The 12,152-nt window shown below is 38.2% G+C and overlaps 1 long non-coding RNA gene across 1 annotated transcript; it reads left to right on the top strand.

The window, feature by feature from the left end:
- The first annotated feature begins 6,205 nt into the window (after window positions 1-6,205).
- On the top strand, window positions 6,206-6,963 carry LOC128922707 (uncharacterized). Its single transcript, XR_008471884.1, has 2 exons — window positions 6,206-6,436; window positions 6,501-6,963. It is a non-coding gene; the product is annotated as an uncharacterized LOC128922707 (long non-coding RNA).
- Window positions 6,964-12,152: the final 5,189 nt, after the last annotated feature.

Genomic DNA, 12,152 nt, shown 5'->3' with positions numbered 1-12,152 from the left:
TCCATTTTGTAAAAAGATCTGAGTGCAGCCTCTTTCTGCTATTTCTTCTGTGTAATTTAGTGTTTCTGACGTTTTTCGTTAGTCAGTTAACGCACTTTTAGTTATTTTCAACCTAAACTATGTATGGGAGGTGTGCGTGGTTATTATCCGATTTCTTTCATTTTTGGACAGTATTAAGAAGTGGCTAAAAGAAACGACTGGCGAGATATATACAAATAACCGATTTGAGGGTCACGCCCCTTACCAAAAAAAAAAAAAATTACATCAAAATATGACCCTTACCAGTGCAGTCCTTTATTCCAAATTTTACTTCTATAACTTCATATGTAGAAGTTCACGTAAGTGAGGAAAGTTTCTGATTGTCATTCACTTGGGAGTGGCCAGGAACGATTCTTTTACATGTGGCTCAAGCAGCTCACGACTTCCGGTCTTAGACCAAGTATCCTCTGGGTAGCCAACAGACATCCGTTTGGAGGCGAGCTAAAGTGAGAAGGCGAAACCCGCCTATGCGGTTGTGCGTAGGGTTTGGGACCCACCACATAAAAACACCCCCCTATGAAAAAGAAAAAACAGCCTCGGATGAGAGACCCCAATTTTGATGACGACCACTGCAAACGTTTAAGGGACTACGAAATAAGGGCATGCACCTGGAATGTCCGGACCCTTAATTGGGAAGGTGCCTCTGCCCAGCTGGTTGATGTCCTCGTAAGAGTAAAGGCTGACATCACCGCAATCCAAGAAATGCGATGGACGGGACAAGGACGGAAGAAGGTGGGTCCTTGTGACATCTACTACAGCGGGCATATAAAGGAGCGCAAATTCGGTGTGGGATTCGTGGTGGGAGAGAGACTCCGTCGTCGAGTCCTGGCATTCACTCCGGTGGATGAACGTCTAGCCACAATCCGCATCAAAGCGAGGTTCTTCAACATATCGCTGATTTGCGCCCACGCCCCGACGGAAGAGAAGGACGAAGTGATCAAAGATACCTTCTATGAGCGCCTAGAACGTACCTATGAGCGCTGCCCCCGCCACGATGTAAAAATCGTGCTTGGCGATTTCAGCGCTAGGGTGGGTAAAGAAGGTGTCTTTGGCACAACAGTCGGAAAATTCAGCCTTCATGACGAAATATCACCAAACGGTCTGAGGCTGATCGACTTCGCCGGGGCCCGAAATATGGTCGTCTGTAGTACTAGATTCCAGCATAAGAAAATCCATCAAGCTACTTGGCTGTCCCCGGATCGAATCACTCGCAACCAGATCGATCATGTTGTGATAGATGGACGACATGTCTCCAGTGTTTTTGATGTGCGTACGCCTCGTGGTCCCAACATCGACTCGGACCACTATCTTGTAGCAGCTAAGATACGCACCCGCCTCTGTGTAGAAAAGCGCACACGTCAACAAACACAAGGAAGGTTCGACATCGAGAAGCTGCAATCACAACCGACAGCCGAACGATTTTCTACTCGACTTGCACTCCTGCTCTCTGAGAGCACTCATCAGCATCTCGGTATAAGGGAGCTGTGGGACGGCATATCAAACTCCTTACGTACAGCTGCAACCGAAAACATTGGTTTTCGGAAAAGCCAAAAAAAACAGCTGGTATGACAAGGATTGTCGTCTCGCAGTGGAAAGAAAACAGACTGCCTACCTCGCAATGTTGCGATCGACCGCAACACGAGCGGGATGGGAAAGATACCGAGAGCTGAAGAGGAAAGCGAGACGCATTTGCAGACAAAAAAAGAAAGAGGCCGAAATGCGTGAGTATGAAGAACTTGACAAGCTGGCCGACAGGGGTAATGCTCGAAAATTTTACGAAAAGATCCGGCGACTAACTGTACGTTTCAAGACCGGAGCGCACTCCTGTAGGACCCCCAGAGGTGATCTAGTTATTGATGACCAGAATATACTGAGTTTGTGGAGGGAACACTTCTCCAGCCTGCTGAATGGCAGTGAAAGTACAACACCAGGAGATGGCGAACCCGATTCCCCAATCGACGACGATGGAGCAGATGTTCATTGCCCGACCGTGAAGAAATTCGATTAGCAATTACCCGCTTGAAGAACAATAAGGCGGCGGGTGCCGATGGATTACCGGCCGAGCTATTCAAATACGGCGGCGAAGAGCTGATAAGGTGCTTGCATCAGCTTCTTTGCAGAATATGGTCGGAAGAAAGCATGCCTGACGATTGGAATCTCAGTGTACTCTGCCCAATACACAAAAAGGGAGACCTTACAATTTCCGCCAATTACCGTGGGATAAGCCTCCTCAACATCGCGTATAAGGTTCTGTCGAGCGTATTGTGTGAAAGACTAAAGCCCACCGTCAACAAACTGATTGGACCTTATCAGTGTCAGGTCTAAAGCCACAACAGACCAGATATTCACCATGCGCCAAATTTTGGAGAAGACCCGTGAAAATAGGATCGACACACACCATCTCTTTGTCGACTTTAAAGCTGCTTTCGACAGCACGAAAAGGAGCTGCCTTTATGCCGCGATGTCTGAATTTGGTATCCCCGCAAAACTAATACGGCTGTGTAAGCTGACGTTGAGCAACACCAAAAGCTCCGTCATGATTGGGAAGGACCTCTCCGAGCCGTTCGATACCAGACGAGGTTTCAGACAAGGTGACTCACTCTCGTGTGATTTCTTTAACCTGATGCTGGAGAAAATAATACGAGCTGCAGAGCTAAATCGAGAAGGTACAATCTTCTATAAGAGTGTACAGCTACTGGCGTACGCCGATGATATCGATATCATTGGAAACAACACCCGCGCCGTTAGTTCTGCTTTTTCCAGACTGGATAAGGAAGCGAAGCGTATGGGTCTGATGGTGAAATAGGACAAGACAAAATATCTCCTGTCGTCAAACAAACAGTCAGCGCATTCGCGTCTTGGCTCCCACGTCACTGTTGACAGTCATAACTTTGAAGTTGTAGATAATTTTGTCTACCTGGGAACCAGCATTAACACCAATAACAATGTCAGCCTGGAAATCCAACGCAGAATCACTCTTGCCAACAGGTGCTACTATGGACTAAGTAGGCAATTGAAAAGTAAAGTCCTCTCTCGACGAACAAAAACCAAACTCTACAAGTCTCTCATCATTCCCGTCCTACTTTACGGTGCAGAAGCGTGGACGATGTCAACATCCGATGAGACGGCACTAGGAGTTTTCGAGAGAAAGGTATTGCGGAAGATTTATCGTCCCTTAAGAATTGGCAACGGCGAATACCGCAGACGATGGAACGATGAGCTGTATGTGTTATTCGACGACATAGACATAGTCCAGCGAATAAAAAAGCAGCGGCTACGCTGGCTAGGTCATGTTGTCCGAATGGATGAAAGTGCTCCAGCTCTGAAAGTATTCGATGCAGTACCCGCTGGTGGAAGCAGAGGAAGAGGGAGACCTCCACTCCGATGGAAGGACCAGGTGGAGAGGGAGCTGGCTTCGCTTGGAATAACCAATTGGCGCCAAACTGCCAGAATTAGGGATGCGTGGCGCGCTGTTTTGGACTCGGCTATAACCGCGTAAGCGGTGTCTACGCCAGTCAAGAAGAAGAAGAACTTTATTTATGGCTTAGTTATGACACTTTATGTGTGCGTGGCAGTGGTCCGATTTTGATCATTTTTTAAAGATTTTGGTCGCAAGGAACATTTGTTCCAAGTTTCATTAAGATATCTCAATTTTTGACTCGTCTCGTCACCCTGATCATTTGCTATACATAACTCTATATCTAACTCGTTTAGTTTTATGACTTACAAACAATCGTTATGTGAACAAAACTATAATACTCTGTTAGCAACTTTTGTTGCGAGAGTATAAAAAAAATTATATATAATAATATATAATATTTAGCCCATTATGGAATATCCACTACAAGGCATTATGAAAAGTGTCCAAGTAAATGATGCCCTTTAACTTGATCTCTGAGCTCTCTTTTAAATCATATAGATATACAATTTAACTTTTGTTATGCGATTTACGTGATCAATGTTGTATTCGTGGCCCACAACTCTGCCTAATTTGAAACTCGAATGCACTTACATATATACTAGGGTGGTCATCAATTTTGATTTGTATTTATGAAAATACTTTGATAATGCATTCAATGAACTCTATGCTAACTTGATTGATTGGCGGAAAAGGGAGGCCATTATAAGGTTTATTGTGGACGCAGATCAGCACAATTTTGCAACTCTTCGGAATTGATGAAATTTCTAAGTTTTTTCATTATAGCTTCCCAATTTGGCACAGCAGACAGGCTTTATTGTCGATTGGTGCAATCGATGACAGCACAAACCTATATTTAATATTTTCTGAACTGTATAAATGACTTTTTTCCATGCACAATTTATAGAATTTAACAACGAATAACAATTCTTTTACTTTGAGTAATACGGTTCACCCTAATATGAGTACATTTTTTGGCGAAACCTTCGGGTGATGCACATCGAAACTTGTCGCAGTTAAGAAATGCTATTACAAGTGTTCCTGCGATTCGCAAATTAAAACGTACATGTTCATTTGTATATTAACCTGTTCGTCACATAAATTGCCGCAAAGGCTTCGTCGTCGAAGGAGCCCTGCATGCAGGTGTGGGTTCGTTGGCAACAGGTTTATCATTGACAATTGACCTTGTTCGGTCACATCAAGTCAAGCATTTTTCGGCCAGCAATTATGTTCTGCAGAAGAGGGATAAATGTACTTAAGTACATACTCGTATATGTTTAAAAGTAGAAGGTGTAGGTTTAACAAACACACAGTTTTCAAGCTGCTTAAAACAGGCTGAATATTTTATTTAAAATTGGTATGTGAACGTCTTTTAACAGGAAAACACTGATTAATATAGAATCATAGTAGTTTGAGAACGAATTAAACCAATTCAGTTCGGGTCATAATGTTAAGATTTTCATTCATTAAAACGTGTCGTTTAAATTATAGTATAATAACATTTGAAGCAAATCCTCCACCTCCCTAATGCAGAGAAGAGTTTCACTTTATTCCGCTCATATTTAATTGGTCTGAGTTACAACTGATTATTTGATGTTGGCAGATATTTCTTTTCTTTTAAATTTCTTTTTTGTATTATTTTCTTTAATAGAGTTTTGCTTACCTTACCTTATAGACGAAAACGTCTGATACCCCTATAATTCAGTATCTTACGTTCTGTCAAGAACGGCCATATAATTTAACTCACGCCTCTTGTAGTTGCTTTTAAACTGACGTTACATTGTCGTACTACCAATTTTAGGGATAGATTGATTTAAGCTTCAGTTTCAAATTTATGTATGTATAAAAAAACTTATTTGTCTATATACATATGTAAATTGTTCTTTTTTGTTGCACTTCTACTCAAAATCGATTTTTTTTTCTAAGTATGGGACCAAACGTAGTTTACTGACCCAAACTTCCGGAAAAAATAAGTTTGGTTCAATACCCAGTCGAGTGTTATACAGCGTGATTGGTTGCTTTGAATTTGGCATTATTTCTTATCTTAAACTTCAAGTACTCTTATATGACAGGAGCTTTGACAATTTATCTATATATTGGATTTTATTTCACGTGTACATATGAAATTGAACCCAACGCAAAATCTCGTTTCGAGAGTTAACCAAATGCTGTTAACTTGACGATTAAACAATATACAAATAGAACATACATATGTACATACATAGTCATCATCTCTTATGTTTGTATATTTGTTATCTTCTTCAATATTGAATATTTTCCTTGTCAAAGCCTCCTTAGGGGCATCTCATGTGACGACCTGCTTTTTTAACACCAGTAAATAGATGGAGCCACTACGATCAAAGGAATATACCAAAAATGGACTCTTGGTAGACATTTGAAAAAAAAAATGCGAATTTTGCGTTTTTATTTTCTTTTTGCTATAAAAAAATGAAGTTTTGGGAATTTTTTATTGATAATATCCATGCGTTTACATGTGCTGAGTGCACCCAAAAAATTTTATTAGCAGCGCTTCGAGCCGCTGCTTCTTCTAACTGCTGTATTTTTCGCCTTCGAAAGTTTTAAAATCACTTTACTACCGCATTCTAGACATGTGTAGAAGAAGAATAAAGCAATTTATGATACAAAAAAATGAACTTTTTCAGCGCGATTTCAATTCGTACGATTTTGTTTAGGTGTTCTGCAATTCGTACAATTTAATTTGATTTCGAATTTCAATTCGAAACAGCTGATTTCTTTGTGACTGTTTGAAAAAACAAATAAAAGAGAATTCGTTTATTAAAATTTTTAAATTAAACAGTTTTTATTAAAAAAAAAATGTTTTTATGGCCGTTTATGTGTTGAACGAACGTGAACGATATTATCAAGGTAGAATCGAAAGACTTCACTTGAGAGACCATTATCCACAAGAGTTTTGCTGAAATGTTTCTACTAGTCGACTTGAGAGCAGCTATTTGTTAAGTAAGAATGCATTTTTTAGAAATACACGAAGAAATTATACCTTTTGTAAGTTTTTTCACTGAAGGTTCATATCAAAGTTCAGTTCAAAAGGATACCGATATTGCTATGGGTAGAAGCACAGTCCCTAAAATTTCATCCGAAATGATTAATGTTTTAGAAAATATTTTGTGTCCGAAGTAGATTAAGTTCCAAATGTCAGAAGTTGATTCCAGAAAGCAATCATTCATTTGTACATTTGTTACATTTTGTACAAAAATTTGGAATACCAGTAATAATAGGATGCTTTGATAGCACTCATGCAGCTACGGTAAAAACCATTTGTAAAGGAATTTTTTTTTATTAACAGAAAGGTTTTAGCATAAATTCGAATGAATTCTTATTGTATTACGATTTGAAAAAGGAAAATGTTAAAACTTTAACCGAATACGATTTGTAGAACATGCCTTATTTTAAAATATTAATGTTACTCAAGTTATTGTATTGCGGTTAGTTAATAAAATAAATTCGTTGCAGACTTTACAGCACGATTCGAAAACTTTTAACTTAATGTATATATGTATGCTCAATTTGAATTTTTGTGGTCAATTTTTCTACGCACACATTACGATCAAAAATATAATACCTTTGTTCGTGCAAATATAGTACGGCATGCATACTTCAAAATCAATTGCCTTCAATTTGTTGAAGAAAAAATCATATTAAAAATCTATCGATGCTCATGGACTATCCATTGTTATGTGTGCGTGTAGGCATAGATATTGTCTCAATCTCTAATGTTGCCTTGATAAAAATGGAAATGAGCTGCAAAATACAAAATATTGGCCAGTATTGAATAAGTACATGCATACATATGTACATATGTATATTCATATGTACCTACGAATACAATTTAACACAATTATTTTGAAATATTCGCAATTGAGCAAAAACTTAAAGAACTTGATGTTTGAAGGTTCCGCTGTTAATCAGCGACAAATGTGTATTCGAGGTCGCACACAAATTTATAATAATACATAAGTATCTGTACACTTGTTGTTTGCATGTGTGAATATTTAAATTATAACAACAAAACAAGTTCAAAGATATCACAAGTAAAAGTAAATATTGCCAAAGTCACCAGCTCGTACACACATAAGTGCATACTTACAATATTTGTGCCTTGCGAACCGACACGCGTTTATTAATTTGTACTCGCACCGCATGGTCATTTGTCGCATAAAATGGAAATAAAAAATCCTACACGAGACAGCGCTTCCAGGCGTAAGCGTGCAAAATGTCGCCTCTTTTGGCAAGATATTTCTTGTTGATCAGCTCTACAAGCAGCCTTCGCATATATCGAAATTTTTTATAATTAAACATACATATATTTTTAAAACATTGTGACGCATTTCAAATGTATCAACGAAATTTTGCACTAACACAGGAGCATATATATACATATATACATATGTATGTATATGAGTGTGCAAATCCCGCTTTATTGGCGTGGGCTAACACTTTCGAAAACAAAATCGTAACAAACTTTTTTGAAATTGTTTGCACAATGAATACTTATTGATAGATATGTATGTACAGGTAACGGGTAGTGGACGATATTGCCAAGAGAGGCGTAAAACTGTCATCTGAAAGCGTGTCCGACGTAGGTAAACCCATGCTCTCACTTTAAATATATTATGATGTAGACAGAAACTTGGTAAGAAAGAAGGAAAGATCTACCGGGCTGCAAAACCGCAAAAGTTACATGTAAAGCGGTCGATCAGAAATATACGAAATTCCTACCGACGGTCGATAAACATAGTTGTAGGAACATGGTCGGCATGCTCACTAGTGCTCACTGGTGACGGCTACAAGATGGGGCTGACAGATCACGAAGACTGCAGAAAATGTCAAGAGCATGGTGCCAGAGGAACAATAGAGCTACTCTTAAATGCTTGTTCTGCATTGTCAAGGCAACGGCTTCAGCATTTTGGGGTTTCACAGTACGATAATTTGGAAGAGATATTGTTAGTGAAACCACATCACCTTTTGAAATTCGCGTCAAGCACAGGCATCCTGAAGGATGACTACTCCTCATAGATTACGTCACGGCAGTCCATCTGGTATCGCAAAGGACCAAAATTGGTCTATGTGTACTCGTATATTTATTAACTTCTATAAATCAGCGAATCTGTCAGACATAGAATTCAAAAACAAAATTACCTACTACAATTATAGATGTACATTACAACTTTTATTATATTTTCTGGTTGCATATTCAGGAAGTGAGTGTTCTATTCCTTATTTAAAAATTGGCACATTGACCAAATTTAGGAGATTGTCACATTAAAAAAAATTTAAATTTAAAATTCTTAGCGGTAATCTCAGCAGCATATAATTTATTTTATGTGATTGGTTTTATGAGTATACTTGCTTTATGAGGCCTGATTTACAATATTACAATACATTTTTTTTTGCCTCCAGATGCCACCTTCTTTTAGCCGTCAGCCTTGTCGGACAAGAATAGAGAATACATGTGCTCATAGATTTTTAGTCAATGATTTATAATACGGGTGAACAGTGGGTGATGTAAAGGTTGAAGAAATTTAACCTGTGTAAGTCTGCCGTTTCGTATGCATTCAAATCCAATTATAACCTTGATGCAACAAAATCGTTTGTACAGGCACACAGAGTCGTAAATATGTATGTAGGTATGTATGGTGTTAGGTGGGTTACAAATTTAAAAACATGTAGGTTATTAGGTAGGTTAAATAGTACAATAGGTTTTAAATAATTCCTAACGTATCCTTAGTTTCAATACAAAACTTCAAACACGTTTATCTCAAACTCAGTTTTTTCAAAGTTATGAAGAGATTTTGTTCAAATTTTGCACACATCTTTGAAATAATAAATTTTACCAAAATAGTTAATTTTTTCGCAAATATTCAGTCAAAAATAAAAATAAAAATTTTAATTTTGTTTTTCTTCGTCTATAACTAGATGTATCGAAATATTTTTGGATTATTGATTTTGAATGAACCAATAATGGGTTATGCTGCACACGACAAGAGCTGTTTGCTTGAACATGTCATGGGAGATGAGGTGCCAACGACTGAGATTTCGCAATTTGTAAATAAAAATTTCACAAAATACTCTTTAAATATGTATCTATACTACTATTATAAAGAAGAAAGATTTGTATTTATGTTTGTATTGAATAAACTCGAAAACTACAGTGCCGATTTCAAAAATCTTTCACCATTGGAAAGCTACATTCATCCAGAGTAACATAGGCTATATTTATTGTTAGAATCTCAACTTTCTGAAAATAGCTCCCAGGTGAGGGTATCAAAAAACTCCGTGATGGAGAATCTTTATCTGAAACTGAAAATCGTCTTCTAAGTCATTCTCTTCGCATCGCAATCGCGTGCCTGAGAGTCGAGTAAAGAGCGTGTGCAGCTGCTTGAAGAACCAAATATTAGAAATATACAAGCTCGCACTCGCGTCGAACTCTGAACATTCCCAAAGCCTTCATAATCAGAGAGAAAGATATCGGACACCAAAGCCTAGAGGTCGTAATCAAGTTTGAACTCATTTCAAATAAAATATAATTTCATGTTCGAATTTTCCTAATATTACTTTTTTTAAAATGAACCCACGCAAGAAACAGGAAAGAACATACATATGTTTGGAGAGTGTATATAAGTGTGTAATAACTTATAACTTTTAAAATGTTTGTTTGAACCCGTGCGAGGCCGGAGCGGTCTGCTAGTCTTTGAGATGCTGAATTGTATAAATGAAATATGAAATAAAATGATTGCAATAAATTCTAAACAAAGTAAAATGGGAAGCACAAATGAATTGTTTTCTCTTTCTTGAGGACGGAGTGGAGAAGATTTTTGAAACCACTTTTAAACCAGCTTAATGCAGTCTTCTACAAGTGTATTCTCTGCATAATTAGGGGTAAAGATCCACTGCTGCCCTACCACGTAACTACATGCATACATATACATACCTACATACATATGTACATACGTGAATGAACTGATGGTTTTACAGTTGATATGGTAAACAAAGGTAAGCAAAAAGAACCGTTGAAACTAAACACTTACGTTGATATCTTAGAAGTCTCGTAACCTCAACGCTTTCATAATTAGCTTTACACAACGAAGACATTCAAGCCTGATCTTATAAAGTAATTCAATTTAAACAATAGCTCTAAATGCAAGATATTTGCTTTCAACAATTGTGAAATGTGTTATACGCTTGTTAATATTTTTTGAGACAGTTAAAAGTTATATATTCAAAGGATAATGCACAACTAATTACAGAGAAAACTCTCCTAACGGACACCTCCTTTAAGTGGACATTTTTTCATGTACCAAGTTAAATTTTCAGAACAAATGATCGTCTCTTATGCGAACACCTCTCTTGGGCGGACAGAAATCGCTCGACGGTGAATGTCCGTCCAAAAGAGGTTTCCCTGTATATACCCAATTCTTTCCATTTAATTCAAAATTATACAGGTAGGTGAAAAATCATCAAACTCTGTTGACTCATTGGGCTAAACTGTATTCATATTTCTGAATATGAAGACATATTGGAATAATAACTTATTGATTAAAATCGTTAAAAGGAGTGGTAGGATGTTGGTTGACTATTTGTTTAAAGAGATACCGGGATGTCCGGGATGAAGCACAGAGCGTGCTCCTTCTGAAATTATATCTCTATTTGTCATCTCTATTCACTTGACCGAATTAGTTGTGAACATTTCACTGCGCTAGCCTTTTATGATATTAACGTTACAAAATCTTATCGAAAGACTACATTTAATTCGTATAAAATTCGTTTCGACACAACTGATGGCTTTTGGGACATTGTTGCCGACGTCCGCAGCGCCCATACTTTATAGATAACATTAATGTCCGAAACATACCTATTGATGCTATTTCGAGGATTAGCTTAACTAAAAGCTCAGTTCTTTATAATAATATAAAGACATCACACTTCCAGATATCGGCAAACACACCTACAGTCATACTTACTGTCAGAAGACGAAAGATTCGCACAGAGACGTACGCAACGTAAAGTCACGCAGTTACACATAATAAAAAAGAGCACGAAAGAGCGAATGCACGTGTCTAAAACGTCGAGGCAATGGTTATTGCGAAAAAATTACGACGTAAGCGTTCGTGTTGTTTGTAGCGTCTCACTCCTGAATCGGAAGTGCGGAGCGATCACCTTGTGTCGAGAACGTATTGGTGGTTTTATGCACCATATCTCGCGAATAAATTAAGTGAGCAGGTTATTAAAAAAGTAAAAACAACAAAAACAGATTATAAATGACAAAATGAAAAAAAAAAACAGAAAACATTTCTCATTTCAATGATTTGCCATTTTCGTATTTTCATTAATAACAAGTTTAATGTTACGATGTGTGTCGCTCACTGTAACGCACTACATAACTGTTACACACGAAATGAACACACACACGCACATCGTACATTCAGCGTGAGCGCATGCAAGCTCGTGCGAAACCCCCAACATCCCCATCCACAACGCAGTGGCGGCAGTGGCAGCGACAGCGGTGAGAGCAGACAACGAGGGAGGCCAACAACTCGATCGACTGCGTGTTGTGCTGTGCAAGTGCGCTGCGCTCGGATAAATCAAAATAAGCGCCTAAGCTTCCCGCCACAACAGCCTCATGACAACGGTGGCGACGACGCGGAACGCGCGACTC

The sequence above is a fragment of the Zeugodacus cucurbitae genome, chromosome 6, assembly GCF_028554725.1.
Source record: "Zeugodacus cucurbitae isolate PBARC_wt_2022May chromosome 6, idZeuCucr1.2, whole genome shotgun sequence".
Taxonomy (NCBI): domain Eukaryota; kingdom Metazoa; phylum Arthropoda; class Insecta; order Diptera; family Tephritidae; genus Zeugodacus; species Zeugodacus cucurbitae.
The sequence above is the reverse complement of the archived record's forward strand: the minus strand, read 5'-3'. Positions and strand labels throughout refer to the sequence as shown.